This window comes from Mus musculus, chromosome 9, assembly GCF_000001635.26.
Source record: "Mus musculus strain C57BL/6J chromosome 9, GRCm38.p6 C57BL/6J".
In the NCBI taxonomy this organism is placed as follows: Eukaryota; Metazoa; Chordata; class Mammalia; order Rodentia; family Muridae; genus Mus; species Mus musculus.
In genome coordinates this window covers 98,787,064-98,811,823 of record NC_000075.6, presented here as the reverse complement: position 1 = coordinate 98,811,823, position 24,760 = coordinate 98,787,064, and the positions used below count along the sequence as shown (strand labels likewise).

The following is a 24,760-nucleotide window of genomic DNA, read 5'->3' as shown; positions in this document are numbered from 1 at the left end:
CCCATGGTATGTTTCTAATTTAAGATCGAAAAAAATATTTCTATTGTGCCACATAAAGTAACCTAAAACCTAATAAAAGCCCTGAATCAGGGTTGGGCAGAATGGTTTGAATTAAGTCCAGGTAGAGGCAAGGACACGGTATCTATCAGCCAGGGCTGCCAGCTCACGGGCCAAAAGGTAGACTCTAACCGGGAGAATGGATATGCTGAGTCTGGAGAGGGGCCAATTCGGCTGTGGATTCCAAGGCTCTTGGCCACGGCCCACAGGACCCCGACACTATTGGCACCTGGCTGTGGAAGGGTCTAGTTCTTGCTGTTCGTGTCATCTGGGGTATTCTGCAGTTTTTGCGTTGACACTAAGTTGATTTGGTGGTTATTTATTGATTCCTTTTTCTAGGGGACTTGCCAGCCCCTGCCCAACTTCTGTGGCGCTTCCCCTTGAGAAGTGGATGCCACTCGGGCCTCTGTCCACGCAGTGACCCAGTGAACCTTTGGTAGAACTGTGGTCTGACTGACTCGTCTCAGTGTCCAGTGTTTGTTCTGAGACTAGAAAGCCATATATGTCTAGAGGGCGAGTAGGGAGTATCGAGCTTGGAGTGAACCAGAGAGTGAGGACCATGGTGTTCGTTGTCCGTAGTAATGCTGCATGGAGCAGCTCTACATATCTATCATCTGTCTGTCTGTCTGTCTGTCTGTCTGTCTGTCTGTCTGTCTGTCTGTCAGTCATCTATTATCTATTTGTCATCCATCTATCTATCTATCTATCTATCTATCTATCTATCTATCTATCTATCTATTACTCAATCATCTATCTATCTGCCATCCTGCCTCTGTTCCTATCTCCCACTCAGGTGCTCTCGCTGTCTCATTGGTGTCACATGATTCAATACCTACCTTCTTATCATCCTCCTGTAAGCTGATTGGATGAGGAAGGTCATCTGATTCAAGAAGACAAACATCATGGGCCAAGTTAAACCAACCAGATCTGCTCCGTTGTGGGGTAGGATACTAGAGTCAGGAACTGAGGGTCAAGTCTAGTGGGGACAGAATGAGCCTCTGACTGAGAGAAAAAGGAGGGAGAGAGGGAGGGAGGGAGGGAGGGAGGGAGGGAGGGAGGGAGAGAGCGAGCGAGCACAAGAGTGCCCAATGGAGAAATAGCAGGCCTGGCCTTGTTTGTTACCCTGAAGAAATCCCTTCTCTGTATCCTTTCATACACATAAAAAAAACCACTCAGTCCTCCCCCCCTTTTTTTTACCTACCTCTGGCTACGATCAGAATTTCCTCCCTCTGTGGCCCTTCTTGGAAGGCTGATTTTTCCAGAAGCGGTCCTGTGTGCACTGACGGAAGGAGGAGGCCGAGTGATAACTCCCCTCCCCAGCCCAGGTCAGCAAGGTCATTGTCCATTCTCACTGCTCATACCCAGTCCATGTTCCCAGCACCACACAGACATAACTTGCTGGCATCTGTCCTGGCCACAGCCTTCTTTCCCCAACACTGAAAGGCAGGGCAGGATCCTCCTGGACAGTAGCCCAAGTCATACAATTAGTTGAAATGACAGTGCCCCTGGTGGAGAGGGTTGGGGTAAGAGCTCCCACTGTGTGGAGAGGGACTTTCAGGATATCTAGCCGATATAAAGGCGATACCCACCCACTTCTGTCAGATCTGTTTATCCCAAGGCCATGACTTGGGCACTCTTCTTGGACAGAGACTCTGAAAGGAGCGGTGAACTTCTTATAGTAACCCTGCCATAATGCTGACAGGTTCAGAAGGAAGAAACTGTAAAACTGGGAACAGTTGAGCTCAACTCTGGAGCGAACCTTGTCTGCATTATTGGCAACGTGGGTCTGTGTTAGAGACAGTGTGCTGGATAGAAAGGCCTGCAGCTGAGTCCCAGAGGGCAGGCAGGGGCATGACTGAAGGCAGAGAGCATGTCTGCAGGTATGCTTAGGAGACAGAGATTGCGGTCAGAGTCAGTTAGTGCCCATGCAGGTGGGACACTATGTCTTTTTTATCTTTGTAATGAGAAGCAGCCAGAACCTTCAAAAGGGATCTTTAGTGTCCCTGTGAGCATTAGCTGGGAAAACCAGAGCATAGTCCAGTTCTTGGCCCCACTAGATGGCACTGTTGCAGGTCCTTTCATCCAAGAGAATCTCAATCTCTCTCTCTCTCTCTCTCTCTCTCTCTCTCTCTCCCTCTCTCTCTCTCTCTCTCTCTCTCTCTCTCTCTGTGTGTGTGTGTGTGTGTGTGTGTGTGTGTGTGTGTGTGTGTGCGCCATCACAATATTCTTTGGAAAGTCATCTTTGGAAATTCTTAGAATAAAAGTTGCTGCTGGTGAGGTTTCAAAGGCTCGCATTGGATGCTGGGAGTTGTGGAGTAACCAGGATAGGCCCAGCTCTCCTGAAAGCCCAGTCATTGCTGGGAGCCTGGCAAGTCTCAAAATCAAACCCTAGAGACTCAAAAGCCCCAGTTCCCAGAGGCTGGGTAGGTAGTAGTGAGGAATTTTGAATAAAGCAAATTTCAAGAGCCTGTTGTCTCTGACACAGACACATTTTATCTATGTCCACTCCTGTCTCTTATAGTGGCTTCAGGAGTGCACACTCAAGGGCTCTTCTGAGCTTGGGCCTGACTCAAAAGGAGAGTGCGATTGTTCTTAATGTCTGTGAGGGCCTGGGTCAAAAATGACCTCCATGATGCAGTCTCCTTCTCTGCATACTTTTATAAGTATCTCTTAACACTTATGTGTTAGAGAATCTTATTATTTAGTACCAACTTGGAAAGTAGCCAACTCACTTATTGATTTTTGTAGGTAGAGACCAAGGCACACTGAGTTACCTGTGTCTGCACACACCTTGTTTCTCAAGTCACCAATTGTAAATTCAAACAAGGTTCCAAATAGTAGCCTAATATTCACTTGAGGTTTTGTGGTCATTTCATGGTGTGGCTGCCAAGAGGAAGCTTCTGGTTTAAGCTCCTTTTTGTGTCTTTGGTATATGCCAGGAACATTTTGGTGAGGCAGAAGATGGTAAGGCCGAATCTTACAATCTCAAGAGAGAAGACAGGAAGAGGAGAGCACTGTATATGTGAGAGGGGATGAGTGATCGGTATGCAGAGAAGTGCTAGAGCACTTGCCTAGCATGCACAAGACCCTGGTCTGGGAGTGGATACAAGGCAGGGAAATAACATGACTCCTGTCAAGCAGGCTTATCAGAGGTAGGATCAAGGAAACCCTTTTGGATGGTATGAGAGACACGTCCCGGGCCATTGCCTCAGGCCAGAGGTTTCTATGGACTGTGTTCCATGCCAAACTACATGAATGACATGGGAACAGTCAGCAGAGCCCTGCAGAGGGGTGAGTTTGCAGGAGTTCGAGTCTACAGCTGCCAGGCCCAGATCCATCCACAGTTAAGTGGTCCATAAGGTATATCTTGTCTCATTACATTGGGCTAATTAGAATCAATCTAGATATGGTTGATAATCTGTGCAGTGCAGAGATGAGTTAAAAGCAAGGGTGACCCCAAACATAGTGGCAATAGAAGATAATCACGGGCTCTGCTTATTGGTCCTACCTGCATAACAACAAGGGTATGAACGCGAGTGTGCTCTACAGACAAGAATATTATTAAATCTGGGGGGCTGTTATGTAGGAGCAGCCCAGCTCTGTGCTAGATGCTTCATCTGGTTTGATCTTCCAGTAATCCAACAAGAGATACAACTATTCTTATTTTTCTAGAAGAAAAAGTGGAGGCTCAGAGAGCTCAAGGAGATTAAGTGGGACTTCAGGTCAGCCAACATATACCGATGCAAAGCCCAGAGGGGACTTCTAGCACTGGCATGACCCAAGGCTCTTTTTCCTTCCCATAAAGGTTTACAGCTGGTGAAATTGCTGGCCTTGGAATAACTTATTTCCAGAATATTCTCCAGCCTTCCGCATCAGTAGCTGTGACTTCAGTGAGTTCTCGGTGAACGCTTTCCTGTGGGTTCTGGTTATGCCCTGGGGTACTGGCTGGGTTCCTACAGGCAGGCAGAGAGTTGTGAAGAGTGGGAACGAGTTTTCAGCGTGGTGGTGCCTATGCAGAATGGAGAGGCCCCGCCACTTGGCTGCCTAACTCAGTAAGCTTCCTTTGGTTCTCTAAGTTCTTGAAGACAGGGCAAGGCATACTGGCAATGACGTTGACAAGAGGTTCACCTGAGCTCTTATGGGGAGGAGACTAGCATAGCTCATCCACCATCTATCTGTTCCAGGGAGGGCCCAGATCCCTGAGCCCAACCCAGGAAAGGCACTGTGGGTGGCAAGGACACCCTGCAGATCACAGAAGGGAGTCATCTAACACATGCAGAGGTCCAGGGAAGGACATCTGGGAGGGGAATATTGAGCAGTGGTCAGGTGCAGTTTTGTATGCCTGCATCCTTTACAAAGTCCCTGAAGCAAGCTGGAGTACGGATGGATCAAAGTCTTGTAAGCATTTAATGTGGAGGGGAACTTCAGGCTGTAGAAGAGAAGCAGAGAGAGGCGGACTTAGGCTTGAAGGTTACAGGCCAGACCTGTGGCAAGACAGCAGTCTAGACTCCATCCTACAGGCATGCCTGAAGGTTTTGAGAGCCGACAGTTTATAGGGAGAAGATGGAGACTGGTGGCTATGTGACATGAAAAGAAAGGACAATGGCCATGAAGGGCAACGCTGAGGGACGGAGCATACACACAAGGTGCTAATGTATGGTAGATCAAAGGTTACAGAAGCCAAGGTCTAGCTAGGGGCCAATGGCCCAGCGGCCCTTCTTGATGGAAGAACCAATACCTTTTTCAAGAATGTTGGGCTCCCTTCCCTAGGGTCCCCATCCTTGCTCCCATAAGCTCTTTTTAGTAACTCATCATAAATGTGAACGTGACTGGAGCTGCTACGTGTCATTATCAGGCCCAAGGTCTGCCTGTACTGGGAGCCTGACTCAGGGATGTCTGGGCGGGAACTTGGTGCTGGGCAAACTCAGCTGTGCTCCTTAGCTCTACCAGGTCACCAGAACCAGATCCTGGCTTCCTTTACCAGAGACATAGAACGCTTCCTGCCCCTGGTTCTGACGCCCCCAAGGACCGATGCATCCCCGGGAAGGAGCTGAGTAGGCTATTCTCAGAGGTCTTCTAGAATCCGTTCTCTGGGAGACTGGGGAGATAGCTTATTGGTTAGGAGCACGTGCTGCTCGTGCAGAGGACCCGGGTTTTAGTTCCCAACACGTACATAGTAGTTCACAACTATCACTAACTCTGGTTCCAGGGGATCTGCACCCCACAGGAAGCTGTGCGCGACCTTCCCTTGATGATCTCTGAAGCATCACATACACGCCTTCCGCCACGCCTTCTGTCAGGTGGGACTGTGCTTACATTCTCCTATGTGTCACATCTCCTTAGACTCTAAATAAAGTTTAGAGTGATTTTGAGGAGAGCAACTCAGGAGGGATCCTGTGAGCTAAACCCATCTGAAAGGAGATGGGAAGGAGGGGATCCTGCCATGAGAGGTTCTAGTGGGGTCCTGTTCCGAGTCACAGCCTTTGTCTCTCTTGAGACTCCTGGGAGACATAGTCCCAGAGGGTTGATAGACTCCAAGCTCACTCTGAGGTTGGAGGGCATATGGTAACAGATGAGCTTCCATACGGTGCACTGCCAATGTGTCTGTCTTCCTCTCCAGTGTTTGCACATGTTCCTCCACCCCCACAGAGCTGTTATATAACAGGTAGCATGCAACACAGCACTCATACACAGAGACTGAGGTTCAGGGAAATTGCCCACGGCCCTGCAGCTGTGACAGTTTGAGCAGGAGTTTAGGATCCATGTTTGATCCCTTCTCAAAGTCTCCTGTCTCCCCAGCACCACACTCTGGTGCTCTCTAAGCTGTCTGTGGGACTAAGTAAGTCCTCTCCACAAAGTTCCATGCATCCGGACGGGCACGAGCTGTTTGTCTCTTGCTCAGCATCCCGCCAGGGTGCCTGGCACAAGAATCTGATAACTTATGTAAACTCTTAGGGCGTGAGCCCTGACGTCAGGGCCCGGCTCCTCCTCTGTTAGTGTTTCCTAATTGGTATTATCCCGGCAGTTGCCTTAGAAATAGCCTTTTAATTACATAATGAATTATTCTCTGAACAGGTCATTGTGTTATGGCTCGGCCATGTGTGGGGCAGGGAGCCGGCTGAAGGGGAGTGTTCGGGATGAGCTGACATGCTTCCCCCACAGCGCGCCTCTGCATTTTTCCATGGTGACTACAAGATGGATCTGGGGACTTGAGTGGCCTTCAGGGATAACACGTGAATATGTGGGCCACGGAGAAACAGCTGCGCCATTTTGCTTCTAGTGGACCGGAGAAAGCGGAGCGCGTACGAAGCCTTGTTTTGAAATGTGTTTTCAAAATAAAGGCTTTCACAAGAACCAAGATTGCAGAAACAACTGCTGTTGGAAATAACTTCCTGGAAAGCAGAGGCCTCCATGACAGTTGGGATTTAAAAGGCCAGGGTAACTTACAAAACAGGTTTAACCTAATCAAAGCTTAGCATTGCTCCACACACAAGCATGCCCACACATCTTCCTCAGGCTGAGGCTGTAGCTTTAGCCTCTGATGCTCTGCCCAGGACCCTGAGGCTTCTGTGTCAAGGTCTGGGGCAACATATGGGGTTGTGGTAGATTCCAAGTTCTCCTTTAGCCTCAAGTCTATGGTGTAAGCAGAGTGGCCAGAGGTGGCTGGCTTCTTCTGCATCGTTGTCTTCTGGCCACAACCCACTGGACCAGATGTGCAGACTCAGCAAAGGTGGCATCTTATATGCAGGCAGATACTTCACTGCAGGGTACTACGACTCAGGATTTGGTATGCAATCAAATCCGTTGGTTGGTGTGGTACCCAAGAAAGAGAGAGATGCCTGCAGGCAGCCAGGGGCAAGGCAGATTTCACGAGAACATTAGAAGCAAAGATGATGTGCTGGCAGAGTGGCAGGGACTATAGCAAGTACTGGTGGCTGGGCAGGCCTCGGAACCCGTTCACCTGCTCATTCTTAGCCACGGAGGTGGAGCTGCCGGGCATCACAGACAAGCAAGGAGCAGATTCTGCAGTGGGAATCACCAGTGTTGGGCTGCTCTCCTTCTCACCCTCATTCAGATTTTAGGTCTGGGATGGTGGTGTCAGAAGGAAGCACAGGGAAGGGTGGAGGCTGGGGCTCTTGGCAGCCCCAGGAGACCCGGCTTCCAAAGCAGAGTTTCCCACAGAGGTGGAAGGACACGGTTCTGCTTTGGATTTGGAAAGGGCCTTGCTGCATTTTTCCAATGTTGGTTCAACGAAACTCAAAACTGTTTTTCCTAACCCTCTCTTCCCTTCGTTTCTAAGTCACTCTGTGTGCGCAGAGAGAGGCGGGACATGTGCTTTTCATTCCTTCACCCCCGAAATCACCACCCTCTCTCCCCCGAGAAGTCCCGCGTCTCTGAAACCTTTGGAGACACTTAAGCCCTTTCACCCCCTCTTTAAAGGAGGACCCCGCATGCTGCTGAAAGCAAATGAAGGCGGAGGGTTTCAATCAAGACAAAAAAGCATTCCTCCCCACCCGCCCGCGCCCGCCAGTTCCCAGTGCCGTCAAGGGCAGCCTGAGCAGCAGCAGCCACGTTCACAGGAGGTGAGGCCTTGGAGACATCAGCGCCTGTGTGTAGACAGCGTGGGCTGCAGAGGAGAGCACTGGGGTGTCAAGTTGTAAAAATTGGCAAAGGTTGACCTGTGCTCTGTGCCTTGGGGCTGCGAGTTGCACTCCTCAGCCCCAGGAGTGGGGGCTGGTTACCTTCTGCACCGGCTGCACCACACAGGCCACAGGGGACCTAAGTGTCAACCTGTGTCTTGAGGCAATGATTCCTTTCGGGCAATCTGATAGAAAAGCAGTATGTGGATGGCGCTGGACTGGGACAGCAAAGAGGATAAGCTGTGTACATGATATTTCATCTATCTATCTATCTATCTATTTATTTATTTATTTATTTATTTATTCTGGACCAGCTCTATGACAAATGGGAGAAGAAGATCTTGGGAGAAAAAAATGTCTGTGCTCCCCATATAGTACAGACCTGATACCTGAGCTCAAGTCCCAGGTCTGCCATTACCCAGCTGTGGGACCATGGGCTTAGTTGCTTTTGCTTCTGTAGCCTCCCTGTCACCATCTGTGAGGTAGCGATAGCAATGAGGGCACCCGGCATTGTGGTTTCTATGAGTGTGTGTCTGCCTTGATTTAACCTGAACGGCACTCAGCAAACATTCTTCAAATGTCTCCTGGTGTCAAGAACGCTGTGTATATGAATGAAGCTACACAATCCCCCATACTTGCTTTAAAATGGCAGCAGAGTTAGCGCAGTGGACCGAGGTGCGTCAGGAGCATGATAACCACAGCTGACAATTGTCGACTTGAGCGGTGAGGACATCGGGACTCTGCACAATTAATCATTTCTGGTTTTCTTTTGAAAATTTTATAATAAGAAGAGACATTTTGCACAATAAAAGTTATGTATGCATATATATGCATAATAAATATGAATATGGATGTGTGTGACCGTAGATTTATAGCAGAGTGTCACTGCATATGGTGTATAGAATGCAGGAAATATGCTGATTCTCTCCTTCTCTCTCATTTTTTTGACAAGTTCCATGTACCTTGGCTGTCCCAGAACTTGCTATGTATACCAATCTGGCCTCAGACACATAGAGATCTGCCTGCCTCTGACTCTTGACTGCTGGGATTAAAGGCTGGTGTAAGCTGATTCTAAATAATGGATGGATGAATTCGTGTTTAAAATGTGGTTATGGCAAGGGATGTGAGCCAGGAAAGCACAAAAGGCTCTTTTATAGGATAAAGGTCAGTAGGAAAACGGAATGGATTTGATGAGCAGAATTTGATGAGCAGAATTAGAGAGCGGTGGAGAGGGATGTGTGGCTGTAGCAGATCTGTCGAGGAGAAACATTCTCCTCATGGCCTTGGAAACACCACTAAGGCACCACGAAAAAAGGCATCTCATTTGTTCCTATAGTGCACACTGTGTCAGCCTCGTGGAGTCATTTATCTAGACCCCATAGAAGGTCACAGCAGCAGAAGGCAGGAGTGAGACCATGAGCTTTGAAGACACACAAGCCTCGATTCAACTTTTAACCCTTCACATAATGGCCAGGGGACATCTGGCCAGTGACTTTTCTGCTCTGCCTCATTTCCTCACCTGCCAGTCTGGGACGTCACTACACAGCTTGACATGCCCTGTGAGAGTTAGATGAGAAGGCCTTTAGTGCCCTGGCATGGCACCTAGCAAGCAGCAGATGCCCATCAAGGCAATGCACTTGACAAAGAGATAAAACAAGCTAGGGCCACGGAGCCCAGCCACAGTCCTTAATTCTGCATCAGGGCAGCTTTACCTGCCCTTAGGCACGATTCTGTTAGTGTATTCTCTGTTTGCTTTGGTGTTTGCCTGGTCTGTGGCTTTGGCAATGAGGATGGTAGGCAGGTAGGTACACTGTGAGGAGCCAGGAGGGACTTCTCAGTTGTTAAAATCAACATGACATCAGTTGGGGCTTTCCCCAGTCACACCACTGGTTTAGTAAATTCTGTTTTAAACAGTTCCCACTTCATCAAGTCGTAATCCACTACCAGCCGTTCATGGCTTAGTTTTTCTGTCAAGACTCCTTTGTGGCAGAGTGCTAAGTTCTCCACATTCATTTTCTGATATGCTAGCTTGACAGCCACCAAGCTCCCCTGTCACTGCTGAGGAAATGACATTGGAAGGACACAGTGACTTCCTAAGGGCTCTAGAGAAAGCAGGTGGCCAAACCAGCATGGGGCCAGGTGTGATTGTAAAGCCCACGGGCTCTGTAACAGGGTCCCACTGGTCCTCTAGCTGATAGTACTATGTATTTCTTTTGTTCTTTTCTTTGCAGTCCTGGGAATTGGACATAGGGTCTTATGCATGTTGGCCAAAGGCTCTACTATTAAATTTCATCTAAAGTAGTCTTTCATGTTTGTAAAGGCTGTGCTTTACAAAAGATTCAAGGGACCAGCATATCCCTTCTCCCAGACTGCAGATCTAGTACTGGGACGCTATTATGAGTTCCAATCAGAGCACGTTTTTGTTCTGTTTTGATGATTCTTTTATTTCAATCTTTGTGTGTGTGTGTGTGTTCATGTGTGTGAGTACAGGTGTATACATGTCATGGTGTATGGAGGTCAAAGGGCTTCTTTGGTTGTTGGTCCTTGCCATCCACATCACCTGAGACAGGATCTCTTGCTCCTGCTGTACATTCCAGGCTAAGTGTCCCAACACGCTTCTGGAGCGTCTCCCCCTCTACTTCATCACAGGAACTCTGGGATTATATACTTGTTACTGCTTCCAGCCTCACGTGGATTCTGGAGATGCAAACTCATGTTTGTCTGTGAAGCAGTTTACCCACTGAGATATCACCCCAGCTCTGATTTTCTTTTTTGAGATAGGATTTTTTTTTATGTGTATATGTATCTGCCTGCATGTATGTCAGTATACCATGCATGTGCCTGGTGTTCACAGAGGCCAGAAGAGCATATCAGATACACTGGGTTGTGAACTGCTATGTGGCTGGGAGGGAATAGAATCTGGGTCCTCTGGAACAGCAGCCAGTCTTCTAACCACTGAGCCATTTTCGCCATCCCATAAACATGACCTTCCTGTGTAGCTCAGATTGGCCTTGAATTCATAGTGATCCTTCTTGCCTCAAACTCCTAAGAATGAGGACTGCTGGTGTGCTGGTGGCACACGGATCTTGCATTAGGCTATTTTGTAGGCACATCTTCCTGGTGGAGAGGATGCTAGTCAGGGCAGGCTGCAGCCTGGTCGAGCTGTGGTTCTTCCTAGAGTTTGAAGACCGTAAAACATTTGCACTTAAAAGTGCAAAGCTCTGCACATCTTCAGAGGAGAAGTAATGACAAGCAGTCTTTGAACATTTGCAAATTGTATTTTTAGGTCGAAGGGACCTTCCTTTTTAATGTATTAGGGTGTAGGGATGGAAAACATATGCCTTGGATTCTGTCACTGGTGCCCGGAATCCCAATGATAGTGGTTGTGTTTCACGGTAGTCTGTTAACAGATTTTCAAATAATTTCCCACTAATCCAGCAGTTCTTGTAGCTACTTTGAGGCATCTGGCATTTTGAGAGAGAAAAAAAAAACTTGCCCATAGTTAGACATGGTAATGTCCATTAATTGAATTAGTCTAATGTGGGTGGGATCATCTCCTAAAGTGGAAGAAAGTGTTGGTGAAACTGGCAATTACATTAGGGGATACTCAGCAAATGCCAGTATGATCAGATAGAAGGGCAGGTGTGCCAGCCTCTATGTTGTCTTTTTTCAGGAGTTCCCACAAGGCTTTGCAGTGTTCTGGATGTGCTATCATGACGGCAAGCCTTTGGGTGGCTTTCTCTAAGTGACTGCCTCCAGACCCCACTCCATGTCTACTTCAGTGCCCATAATTAAGGCAGTTTCTCTTCTTAGTGGCAGATTTGGCTTTTGGAAGTCCCAGATCTCAGATCAATGAAGACTATGTAGGTACTTGATCCAGCAATTGATTGCTTCAACAATCTTACATAAGAAGTCCTACACACGTGAGACCCTAAGGCCCTCTGCTGCCCCTGAGAGGTGCCCCACCCCTCCCCTATATGCTGCCAGAGCCTGGGCTCATCTGCTCTTCGTGTTAAAGGAGCCATTTGGAGACTACTTTATACACATGATAGCATGTCACTGGGGCTTCCATGGCATGGGAGTGGAAAAGAAAAAAGAAGAAGTCCTACACAGAACTCTAGGGGCATACACTAACATTGTATAGCTCGTGAATCTTCAGGGGTTCAGTGGCTCTGGGCCGAGTTTGGCGGACCTTGGCTAGGCTTTCTTCTGTTATCTGCTGACTGACCTTGGCCAGGGTTATGCAGACATCTAGGGTACAGCTGCATGATGCCAGCCTAAGATGGGCTATCTGAGGGACTTGACTCAGTCTTGTGTTTGTACAAAGAGGAACAAGGTCCCTTGTGTAAGTCCATTTCCAGTGTGTACAGTATTTCTGCTAAGAGTCTGTTGGCCCCCAAATGCCACATGGTAAATAACACAGGAAAAAGTGAATTGTGGTCTCTTTTTAATAATCTACCACACAGAGCAAATAATGGGGCATGCATATTGTTGCTAAGTGTATTATGGCCTCAGAATCCTGGCGGTGATATTGTGGGTGAGCTTCCCAGATAGGCATTGAAGACAGTGTTTCACAAGGGCTAGTTCTAATGTGACAATGATATCCTCTGGGGAAAGGAGCATCCCCTGAGATGACTGCAGCTGTGCTGTATATCATATATTTGTATAAGTAGTGCTCTAAATCATGCAAGCTATAATATAATATTATAATATAATATTGAGCCATATATGCATTACCACATCTGTATACATATGTCCATATCTACATTTACACATATAGATGTGTTGGTCAAGTGCTGTATCACTGGGATCCCAAGCCCTCCCTTTGGGATATGGTGCTGAGAGACCATATTCAGCATGTTGGAAAGTCTTACATTTTCCTTTCCATGTGATACATTGGCCTTCAGCCAGCAAGTTGCTCTATGTTTCTCTCTGTAGCAGCCAGAGAGCAGCCCTCATGTCTCTGGCTGCACTGGCAGAGTGAAGGAACCTGTGTGGGGTGGGTCTGCTGTGCCAATTGCCATGTTTTCTGAGTACCCTTCTGTGCTCTGTGTTAGGCTCGGGAGAGAAACAGGAGAAGTGATGGAAGTAGGGTGGCAGCAGGGATACAAGGAAGAGATGCTTTGTTGAGCATGATGATATCACTCTATGAAAGCAAGATTTGTGTAAACCTAGCTTTCTGCAAGGCCAAAGCTGTACACATATACATGCGTGTGCATGGGTACACACAGACACACATGAGAGAGGAACAAAGGGAGGGAGGGAGGGAGACAGGGATGGAGGAGAGAGAGAGAGAGAGAGAGAGAGAGAGAGAGAGAGAGAGAGAGAGAGAGAGAGAGAAAGAGAGAAGTATGGGGTACCACATGAGTTGAAGGGCTGGGATGGCTGGAGGGATTAGGGATTCCCAGTAGGGGAGACATTTGAACCATAAACCCTCAGGCAGAACACAGAGTGGTACTGTTGTCATATCCAGAGTTGTGAGACCACAGACCCACATAGGACAGGACAGGACTAGTACAGAGAAGCCAAAGGGCTGGGATTGTGGGGGGCAGGGGGATGGGAAGGGGACAGGATTAGATGGGTGGGGAGGGCGGGTTGTGGTAGGAATCCACTGAGATCTGGCAGGGATTTTCCAGGGCCAGCACAAGGTACACAGAGAGCAGGGACTGGTGGTGGAGGAGCAAGAGAGATGGCTGGAAAGATTGCTGACAAGGGTGAAGACTGTTCAGAGTCAAGGTGCCTTCTGCTTTGAAAAGAAAAAGGGTATAGTGTGTGTGTGTGTGTGTGTGTGTGTGTGTGTGTGTGTGTGTGTGTGTGTGTGTTGGTCAGTGTGCAAAGTTTATCAGAACAGTGCGCTGGGCAGAGTGCTGGGTAGATTCAGTGGGATTGAAATATTTCACCGCTGTGTGCTTTTGGCTAAGTCGCTTAACCTCTCTGAGATTTACCTCTTTTAGCTATAAAGTAGCATAAATACACTCAAAAGTCTTTATATGGCTATGACATATATAATTTTGAGCAAGAAACTAAATGATTATAGCACCTGGCCCATTCTAAGTGGCTGAGTCAACCAAGGTAGTTAAGTGAGGGAGGACCAGTTCTGGGAGACATGGTCCCGGTCCTGAGGAGGACGATGATAGCCAGGTGTGATCACTTACAGGTGCCCCAGGCCTGAGAAGAGTGGCTTTGCTCATGGGAATGCCCGAAGCTGATGGGGTATAGAAGACAAGTGAGAAAAGTCAGGTGTGTGCATGTTCACACGTGCATGGAGAATGCGTTCCTTGCACGATGAACTGTGGGATCAGATGATTCAACAGGCTTCTATGTCCCAACTCTATATTTCATCCTCAAACCTCAGTCTGAACAGAGAGATATCCGGGGTGGCCTTTGGTCTTGCCCCTAGTGAGGTCAGTTGAGACTGCTAGAGGGGTAAATCCGGGAGGCTGGCTTGCCACTCAGTTAAACATACTCATGAATAGCCAGTCACTCTTTCCCTTTAGAAGGCCCAGGGAACAGAGCAGCTGCTCCCCCTGGCTTTACCATTGTGAGTATGAATGGGGTCTAGTGCTTGAAGAGGGCAACAATGTATGTGAGAAGGAGGAGTAGGCTTGAGGGTTGGAGATGTCCCAAGAGAGAAACAGATATCTTAGCTTCTGAGTTGAGGACCTTGGGGCCGGCAGCAACATCCGCACCAGCAGCATTAGCATTTCCACGTAGTTTCCATGCTAGTCTCACTAAATCTTTAAGTTCTTCCAGGTCTGGCCAGTGCACTCGCTCCCCCATCTCTATACCATAAGACCACAGCATGTGTGGACACAACCAGGCCTCGTACCTGTGCTCAAAATCACCCCCTTATGCAAAGATCAGTGTCTTAGTCAGGGTTTCTATTCCTACACAAACATCATAACCAAGAAAGCAAGTTGGGGAGGAAAGGGTATATTCAGCTTACACTTCCAAACTGCTGTTCATCACCAAAGGAAGTCAGGACTGGAACTCAAACAGGTCAGAAAGCAGGAGCTGATGGGAGGCCATGGAGGGATGTTTCTTACTGGCTTGCTTACCCAGGCTTGCTCAGCTTGCTTTCTTATAGAACCCAAGACTACCAGCCCAGAGATAGTACCACCCACAAGTGGCCCTCCTGCCTTGATCACTAATTGAGAAAATGTCTTACAGCTGGATCTCATGGAGGCATTTCCCCAACTGAAGCTCCTTTTTCTGTAATAATGCTAGCTTGTGTCAAGTTGACACAAAACCAGCTAGTACAACCAGGGTATGAAACATTTTAAAGAATGCCAGTCAAGTGTGTGTCCTGGGAAGCCTGAGAGAGTTTCCTGAGGGGAGCAGGTGCCCTTCCCTTTTCATGTGCTTTCCTGAACACCTGCTCTGCTTGGCCATGGGCAGTTCTCGGTGCCTGGTGCTTGGTGCTTGGTGCTTGGTGCTTGGTGCTTGGTGCTCAGTGCCCGGTTCCCAGGGCTCAGGACTCAGGACCCAGTGCTCTGGGCTCAGTGATCAGTGCTCAGGGCTCAGGGTTCAGTGCTCAGTGTTCAGTGGTGTCAGGAATACCTGAAGAATGGTCCCTTAGGAGAGAGGGTGCTGGGAGGAGAGAGACTGTGTTGATGGAGTAGAAAGATTTGGCTAATTAAAAAAAAAATTAAACAGGCATAGAAAAGCCACATATATTTATGGGATGCCATGTAATACTTCGATGCATGCTTAAATCAGACCAAACACATTTAATCACTTTAATCACATCTATTATCACTTTTTAGTGAAACACTCACAATCTTTCGTGTGCTGCTTGAATATACAGCGTATTGTCCCTATCTACAGTCTCCCACTAGAGCACACCAGGACCTTTTACACCCCTCTGTAACTTTGTACCCACTGCTAATCTCCCCATTGTGTCCTCTCTACTCTCTCTCTCTTCTTAGGTAAACACCATGCTACTTTCAACTTACAGTAGATCAACATTTTTTTTTTTAACTCTACATACAAAATTGTGTGGTGCTTATCCTTTTGCACCTGGCTTATTTCATTTAACCCAACAGTCGAGTTCCATCATGTTGCCTGCTGTAAGTGCTATCTTTTCCTGTGGCTGAATAGTATTGCCTACTCCCTGATCTTAGGAAGGGAAGGATTAATATAAACGATTCGTCCACAGCCATGCACTCACAATAATTTATCCCTGGCATTTGACTAGCCATGAGTCTCTGCATTAACACACTTTTTTTGGGGGGGCCAGGGAGTAGGGTGGGATGGGGGAAGCTTTTCTTTCTTTTTTTTTCATTAGATATTTTCTTTATTTACATTTCAATTGTTATCCCCTTTCCTAGTTTCTTCTCCGAAAATCCCCTATCCTCTCCCCCTGCTCCCCAACCCACCCACACGGCGGAAGCTTTTCTGACCAAAGCAAAAGCAACACAAACCTATGGATATATACATAAATATTCAGAATTCAGTTTGATTGCATAACCATTTAGCAAAACAAAAGTAGATTACCCATAGGGCCTCTGATCTTCCCAGTCATGCATTTTTGCCACGTTGATAGTACCCAACATGTCCCTCTTATAAGGAAGGCTTCATATATCATCTAAAAGTGGTAGGTTACTGCCCTCTGTTTAATTATTATGCTATCTTTGCTCCAGTGGATACATCTTGTCAGAATAGTCACATGTAGGGACCAGTGCTGGGTGAGATCATTGGAGCCCTTCTGGTCTTGATTATGCCAGCTAGCAGGGAGAGTTTGAGGTTGGTTGTCTTATGTCCTACATCCAAAATGAGTAGTGTCTTTAATAGTAGAACTAATACCATCTAGTGCTGACAGGCAACCAAGAAAATGGCAATAGCCTGCAATGTTTTGGTGCCTCTGTGGCCTCTCCACAATCTATAACTCATAGGGAGGTATCCCATGGCTGGGACTGGGATTTTCAATTCATAGCCCAGGTCTTCTGGGAGCTGTGCTGTCCACCCAAGCAAGATACTTCTGTTCAGACTCTTTATTTACATATCGTGTTTTAGTTGTCTCTGAAGCATGTGGATTTCATAAGGCATCTTCCTATATCTAACCCACCTCCTGCCCCCTGTCTACAGTGAATTTTTAATCCTGAGACTGTCACCCCACTTTTCATGCCACCTGTGTTCTACTGTTCCATCTGATTGTTTTTCCCTTGGACTGAGCTTTTCATGCATCTGTCCTTCCCGATAGCTCAGGCTTCTACAACCCCTACCATTTCCCCATCCTCCTGCCCCCTTCTGTTCTTTCCCGGTGTTCTTTGTTCTCCCCTGTGACCACCTTGAATGTATTGATCCCTCACTTCAGCCCAGTGTATTCCTTCTAGTATCCATTTTAAAGCTGGCTCAGTGGTCATAAATTTCCATAATCTGTTTTTATTTCTCTGTCAATTTGGTATAATAGCCTGGGTTGGCAGTTGTGGTCTTTGAGAACTTGGAATACATTTTGTCAGGAACTTCTGAAATTTATCAGTTTTTATCAACTAAATAGGTGAAATTCTACTGGGCCTGCTTTCATGGTGACTTGACCTTTGTCTCTTGAAGTTTTCAATACCTCTCCCTTTTAATTTTTAACATTTTAGCCATAATATGTCATTGGGAGTTTCTTTCTGGTCCTGTCCGTTTGGTGTTCTATACACCTTTTATATTAGGTGGAGCATCTGTTTCTCTAGGTTTGGAATCTTTTCTTCTATGACTCTATTTAAAACATCCTCAATATCATCTTCTAAGCCTGTGATCTGAAGGTTAGGTCTTTTTATGATATCTCAATGGTCTCCCATGTTCCATGAATACATTTTTGTATATGTTATTGACTTTTATTGAGTAGATCAGTCGTCCTCCAACCCCAACCCCTGGAAGAAATGTTTCAGTTGTGAGGAAACAGCCATACAACAAATAGGAGGCACCAGGGTCAAGATGTTCCCAAGGATTCACGCTCAGTGATCAATCTCCTCCAGTGGAGGCCTGGGCTGTAAAGTTTTTAATAGCTTCCAAAATACTGTTGCCCATTGGGGACCTAGATGAACTTGTGCAGTATATTGCATAATCATTCAATCTGATTCAGGCTGATCAATAACATTGGGATGTCATATTCTTAGGCAGAGACTATACACGTCTTCTGTAGCAGCATCAGGCTGACATAGCCCTGAAGAATGTACCAAGCATACAGAGAGAAGCTTATACGATGGGTAAATTCAGTATCACTAGTCAGTCAACATCATCCAGTTTGCTCTCTTGAGTACTGAGGAGACAATACTGAGGAGACAATTTTATTTGTTGGCATTGACAGATCTTCCCAGTTTGTCTTCTTATAAATTTTAGCCCCAAGAGTTCCCTTAGATTTTGTGCTGGATCAGATTCCTTATTTGGCAGTAAAACTTTTTGAATCAGTCATCACATTTTGGCCTCAGATAATCCTTGTTTTGTTTTGTTTTGTTTTGTTTTGTTTTGTTTTGTTTTTTTTCGAGACAGGGTTTCTCTGTGTAGCCCTGGCTGTTCTGGAACTCACTTTGTAGACCAGGCTGTCCTCGAACTCAGAAATCCGCCTGCCTCTGCCTCCCGAGTGCTGGGATTAAAGGTGTGCATCACCACGCCCGGCAGATAATCTTATTTTATTTCAACACCAAGTATGTCTTTCACTGCTTTTGCTGAGCCAGATGTGTTGACCTTGTTGGCTGGGGGCTAACAAAAGTCTCCGGCAGGTGACATATGTCCATAAGCCCACAGTTGTGAAACAAGAGCTGAGTCAGCTTGATTTATATGCCACAGATAGTAGTGCACATTTATGGCCTTGTCTTCTGTGATATTGCTTCCTTTACCTGAAGTCCCTCTGAAGCTGTGAGCTAAACAAATGGGTTCATCATTTATGTAGTGTTTCCTTGCAGCAACCAGGCCGGTAGCTGGTGGTGCCATATTGGTGAAAGGACAGATGAGCAAGTGAGGCAAGTAGACTGGAGCTGTAGGTATAATACTTGTTCCCTGTGGAGATTGGGGTGAAACTCATGAAGATGTAGAGCCTCTGTGTTTATGGAAATTGTAGGGGTCCGGTGGTCAGAGCATGCCGAAATATACCCTTCAAAGGACAAACAGTTCCTCTTCTGCCTCCCAACAAAAACATCACAATCCCTAGTTGGTGCTAGAGCTAATGCATGTCCCATCTGAAAATTCTTGCTTGATTCAGTTACGCAGGCTAGGGACAGTTGGTAGCTGTTAGTGGGTCCAACAGCATGAAACATCTTTGATGCGTGTGGGATCATTCGATTTGGTAAATCCTGGCAACTAGAAACCAGTGGCCAGAGGCTGCATAGTGCAAAATGGCTAAGTAACTCTGTCATTTGGCTGCATAAGGCCTTTTTAGCATCTTGAGCCTGACTTCACCATGATCTGGGTGGGGTTCATGGTAGGCAGAGCTCATACCTGATTCCAGATTCCCATTCACCACCCTGTCTAGATACTCCTGGGAGACCCTACTACCTGTGCAAATATATCCTTAAGGCAAACTGTGGGGAGCTGTTTAGTGGTGGTTTTGCAGTGCCTCTGGGAAGAAACGCTGGCAGGAGTGTGCTTTGACAAGGACAGCATAGGTGAAGTAGATTCAGACACTAAGGGCCTTTCTGAGGCTCAGCCATTCATATCTGCACATGCCAATGATTCATTGAGAACTCATCTGGAATGGATTGAGTTCTCCTTTGGTACCAAGGGACCATGGTAGGTAGCTTCAGCCCAATCTCCACAGAGAGCAAGTACCATAGTCACAGCTCTGGACCTATGCTAGGGACACAGAGGGAATGGCTGGGAAGATAGTCCATCAGGCTCCAGGCTCCTTTCCCATCAGTTCTGCCCCATTTTCAAAGAACTCCTGGTTTAGGATGGGTGTAGAAGTGGGGGCAGGAGAGAGAGGTGCAAGGGTTGACAGCTAATTTTTACAGTGTGAAATTAATCCTAGCAGAATGCAGGGTGCAGGGTAAACTTGGAATCAACTGACCTGCAGGAAGAAGAGGTGGGTGGCAAAAGGGAAGACGCACACAGGACAGACCAGAGGACATGCTGGACTGGAGCCAGGGACACAGAGGGCATGGCAGGGAATTCAGTCCTTCATGCTGGCTTATTTCCTATCAGTAGGTCCTGCCGGAGGGACAGCTGTCCCCCTGAGTACTGCAGCAGGTGAGGCCCTTGCCCATTTCATTAGGGAGGTTTGTATTCAGATTCATGTCCTAAGCCCCAGTAAGTCTCTTACTTAGTGGGGAAGCGGCAAATCAAGATGACATTTCAAACACTGTGGCCCAGCCTGTTCCTGGAGGAACAGCTAAATCCTCACCCATATTAAATACCCTCTCAAAAGCAGCGGCTGGGCCATTTAGGAAAATTAAAAGGGAAGAGAGAGACTGAGAGTGGGGAGATTAAAAGCAAGTGTAATAGTGTTTCCACTCCTGTGGCAATTACGAGACCTCACATATGGCCTTTCACTTTATCCTCTGCTTGTCTTATCCTGCATCTGCACCCGCTCAGAGGCCTGGTCATTATGAAAGTGTTTTCACAAAAAAATAAAGGGACTCAGGTTTCTGACTCTCTGTCATAGGGCCAGCCAGGTACTTGGCTGGTGGCTGGTCCAAGACTGCATGTCTCCCAGTACACATGATCTGGAGCCTTTGCACCAGAAAAAAAAAAACAAAACAAAACAACAACAACAAAAAAAAACAGTATGGCGAGGGTTGTCTTTACTCAAGAAAAACAAAGGAACTGGCTTCCCAGCCAGGGAAAGATCGGCTACCTTTACTGTTTGTTGTTCATGTAGTGCTAATCTAGAACACCCAGTCCCATTGTTTCTTTCTGATTGGATTAACAAGCTGAGAAGGGGGAACAACATCGTCACCGTGAAGGATGCAGGAGAAAGTGCATGTGCCCCCTCAATGGGAGCGCAGGGCAGTGCTGACTGTCTGGAGGATACTTAGGCTGAGTGTGCCAAGGATTTTAATGCTTATGATGGATTCAAAAGCCATTGCAATGGTGGACAGGCTCATTCTTCTAAAACAAAGTCCTCGGGAAAATCAGCAATACTGGCAAAGACTAGACAGGAACATGTTAATATTATACATGAAGTGTAACATCTGGGATGATAGAGGAGAAGAACCCATTGGTGGTGTAGATCAGGGGTTTTCCTGATGTGGACAAGGTTGGCCTTGATTCCCAGCACTGGGCTATGGTGTGTGTGTGTGTGTGTGTGTGTGTGTGTGTATTAGGTAGGTAGGGAGGGAGAGAGAGAGAGAGAGAGAGAGAGAGAGAGAGAGAGAGAGAGAGAAAGGATACATAGATGATTCATAGGTATATGAGTAGGTCTATAGATGATAGATAGAGTGATGGCTATTCCTGGTTGTCAATATTGACTATATATGGAGTGAACTGAAATCCAGAAGGCACCCCTATGATCCGGATCTTGACATGCGATGTCACATGCTTTTGATCTAGACTTTGAGGCATAGTGGCTATGAAAAGCTTAGGCCCAGAGGCAAGGTAGTACACACCCTTTAATCCCAGAAGCCAAGAACACAGAGGCAAGCAGATCTCTGAGTTCAAGGCCAGCCTAGGACAGAGAAAATTCCAAGTCCAGGTATGGTGGTATACCACCTTTAATCTGGGCCACGCCTTCTGCTGGAGGCCTACATAAGGACAATGGAAAAAGGAAGGGTTCTTTCTTTGCCTGCTTGCTCTTACTTGTCAGCACATCTGTTGGAACCTACTTCATTAGGATTCCAGCTTATACAGAAAGGCAGATGAAACACCTAGTGTCAGTGGACTGAGTAACTACTAGACTCTTGTACTTCTCATTCATAGCTTCCCATTGTTGGGTTAGTTGGACTGCAGATTGTAAGTCATTCCAATAAATCCTTTAATATATAGAGATATTCCATAAGCTCTGTGGCTCTAGAGAACCCTAAGACAGACAGACAGACAAACAGACACATAGATAGAACTTTAGTGTCTAATGTTCAAAGACTAGTGTCTCAAAAGTGGTACATCCATGAAAAGACAGGGGAGTCAGTTGTTTGAAATGATCATCACAACAAATATCAAACAGGTGACAATATTGAGTTAAAAGCTTCAAACTACTCAATACAATATGAAGTCTTAAACTGTCTCTCTCTCTCTCTCCATCCCCTCACCGCACATCTCTGAACCAAAGATTGGTTTTAATAGGTCTTACTGGGCACTGGTTGAGCTGACTAATTGGACTGACCCCATATGTCTGTCCACAGAGCAGCTGCTTCCCAGGGCACTGGGGAACTGTATGGAAAATGGACTTCTCACCTTTGCCTCTCAGTCTCAGCTAGCTGATGACCAGACGTCTGTTAATTATTCTCTTATGGTCTGCAAAATTCAGCTTCAGAATGTATTGTTGATGATTTTGTATCTATTATAGAACTTTGGCTGGCTCACTGTGTGTGTGTGGTATAGGGTGTGTATATAGTGTGTGGTGTATGTGTGTGTATAGTGTATGTGTATGGTGTATGTGTGGTGTGTGTATTTTTGTGGGGTATGTGTGGTATATGGTGTGTGTGTGTAATATATATATTGTGTGTGGTGTATAGTGTATGTATGTGTATGGTGTGGGGTGTATTTGTGGTGTATTGTATGTGGTGTGTGTGTATCTGTGTGTTGGGGATGGGGCTGGTAGGGTGTATGTATATGATGTATGTGTGGTGTGTATATGTGTGTGTGTGGTGTATGTGGTGTGTGGTATATAGTGTATGTGTGTAATGTATAGTGTATGTATGTGTATGGTGTGGAGTGTATTTCTGGTGTATGGTATGTTGTATGTGTATATCTATGTGTGTATCTGTGTGTGTGTGTGTTGGGCAGATGTGTTATAAAAACCAAATATAATCTTGAAAACCATGGTGAAGAGTTTTCTGTCTGATCCCTGAGGACAATGACTTGTTGAAGGCTTGTCACTATTTGTCTGTATATAACCATCTTGTCCTGCATTTCAATTTTTAGAAGAAAATCATCAGCTACCTTTTGTTTGGCTTCAGTTGTGTGTATATATATATATATACATATATATATATATATATATATATATATATATATATATATATATATGCGTACATTTTAATGATCCAACTCTGTAGTCATATTTTTGTAGAAAACAACATTTTTTTGTTTCCCTTGTTTCCCACTCTCCCCTGATCCCCTATCTGGAAGCTTGAACCTAGGGCCTCATTCACACGAGGCAAGGACTCTACCATTGAGCTGTGTCCTCAGCCTTTCTAACATTTTCCTCTTATTTCAAGACAACGTCTAAGTTGCTCAGTGGCCTTGAACTCACCCTGACCGACATTATCAATCTTTGCTGTTAGGACCAGCCTTTTGATGCATTTTACGGCAGGATTTCTTTGTGTAGCCCAGGTTGGTCTCCAACATTTTAGCTTCTTGAGTGCTGGATTACAGATGTGTATACCATACTTCACTAGTAATGTGCTTTAAATTCTAATAACAGTAACCTCTCTCTCTCTCTCTCTCTCTCTCTCTCTCTCTCTGTGTGTGTGTGTATGTGTTTATATGCACATACCTGTACACTCATGTGTGTGGAGACCAGAGGTTGAAGTGTTGGTTTCAGGTGTCTTCCTCAGGCACACACACACACCTGAATACTGCAGCATGTGTGACGGTCAGAGGACAGCTGATAATTCTTGCTTTCCACTGTGTGGGTCTTGGGGATCAAACTCAAGTCATCAGGCTTGGCTGGAGCACCTTACTCACCGAGCTGTCTTGCCGGCCCCCCACACTACTTTTTGAGACAGGGTTTCTCATTGAACCTGAAGCTTATCACTTTGGCTAACAAAGGTCCAAGGAATCATCTGCCTTCACACCCATCCCTCACATCCTGGAGTAACAGATGTGCCAACATCCAGCTATTACATGGATGCTGGGGCTTCAAATAGAGGTCCTAAGATCATAAGTTTGATCTTTTCCAAGGGAAAACATTTGAAGAAATTTTATGTTTTACTTTCCTTTTTAAAATTGAGGTTATGATTTAACCTTTTCCATTTTTTTTAAAAAAGGAGATATGGCCACACTATATCACCCAGCCTAGCACTCCTAAACTCAGAAGGTCATCTTGTCCCAGACTCACAAGTAGCTGGGACTACAGGTGTGCACCATCACACTCGGTTCATTTCCAAATTTGACTAATTAAAAATTTAATTGAGGTAATAGATTTACTGGTAGTTGCAAGGGATTTCAAGGATATCCACTGTATACTTTGTAGCAACATTTTGTAAAACAAAATATAATGTCAAAATAAGGACATTTATAATTATCCAGTCCTTCAGAACCACTCAAATTTCCTGGATACCTGGGTGTTATTGGATTCATTTATGCGTACATTGGTTGTTGGCTGTATAAATTTCTTGCTTGAAAATGATCTTGTATGTGCCTATTTATTACCATAGTCACACTTTCTCCCTACCCTATGCTTTTTAATCACACAAAGACTATACATTTAACTTATTAAAGGATTGTGCATTAACCTGATGGCCTAAGATGAGGTCTGAGTCAGTGGTGATGACACTACTACTGTCATAATATATCATGCATGCACATGCACTCACATACATGCAAGAAGCAGTGTGGCATCGTATAACATGTCTCATGCTATTAAGTCTAGTAATAGTCAAAATAAAAGAAATTGAAGAAGACACGAGATACTGGAAACAGAAGATTCATGCCCCTGGGTTGGCAGAACCAATATTATGAGAGGTGGATATACTACTGAAAGCAATCTACACAGTCAATAAAATCCCTACAAAAATTCAACTGAGAGTCTCACAAAACTAGAAAAAGCAATCCTGAAATTTATATAAAAACAAAACCAAAAGGCCATAAGTAGCCAAAGCAGTTATAAGTAGGAAGAACACAGCAGGGGGTACCATATTGTTGGAGTTCAAACTATACCATAGAGCCATAGTGACACAGATAGCGTGGTCCTGGCAAAGGAGACATGTAGACCAGTGGTACAGACCAGAAGACCCAGAGATAAACACACACAGCTATGG

General features: G+C 46.0%; 2 long non-coding RNA genes across 2 annotated transcripts in view; both read left to right on the top strand.

Moving 5' to 3' along the window:
* The window catches only part of E330023G01Rik (RIKEN cDNA E330023G01 gene), a 71,489-nt gene that overhangs the window by 8,264 nt on the left and 38,465 nt on the right, over positions 1-24,760 (top strand). The gene's annotated exons all lie outside the window — the stretch shown is intronic.
* On the top strand, positions 3,887-6,344 carry Gm33644. The gene is made up of 3 exons (XR_379743.1): positions 3,887-3,947; positions 5,267-5,357; positions 6,133-6,344. It is a non-coding gene; the product is annotated as a predicted gene, 33644 (long non-coding RNA).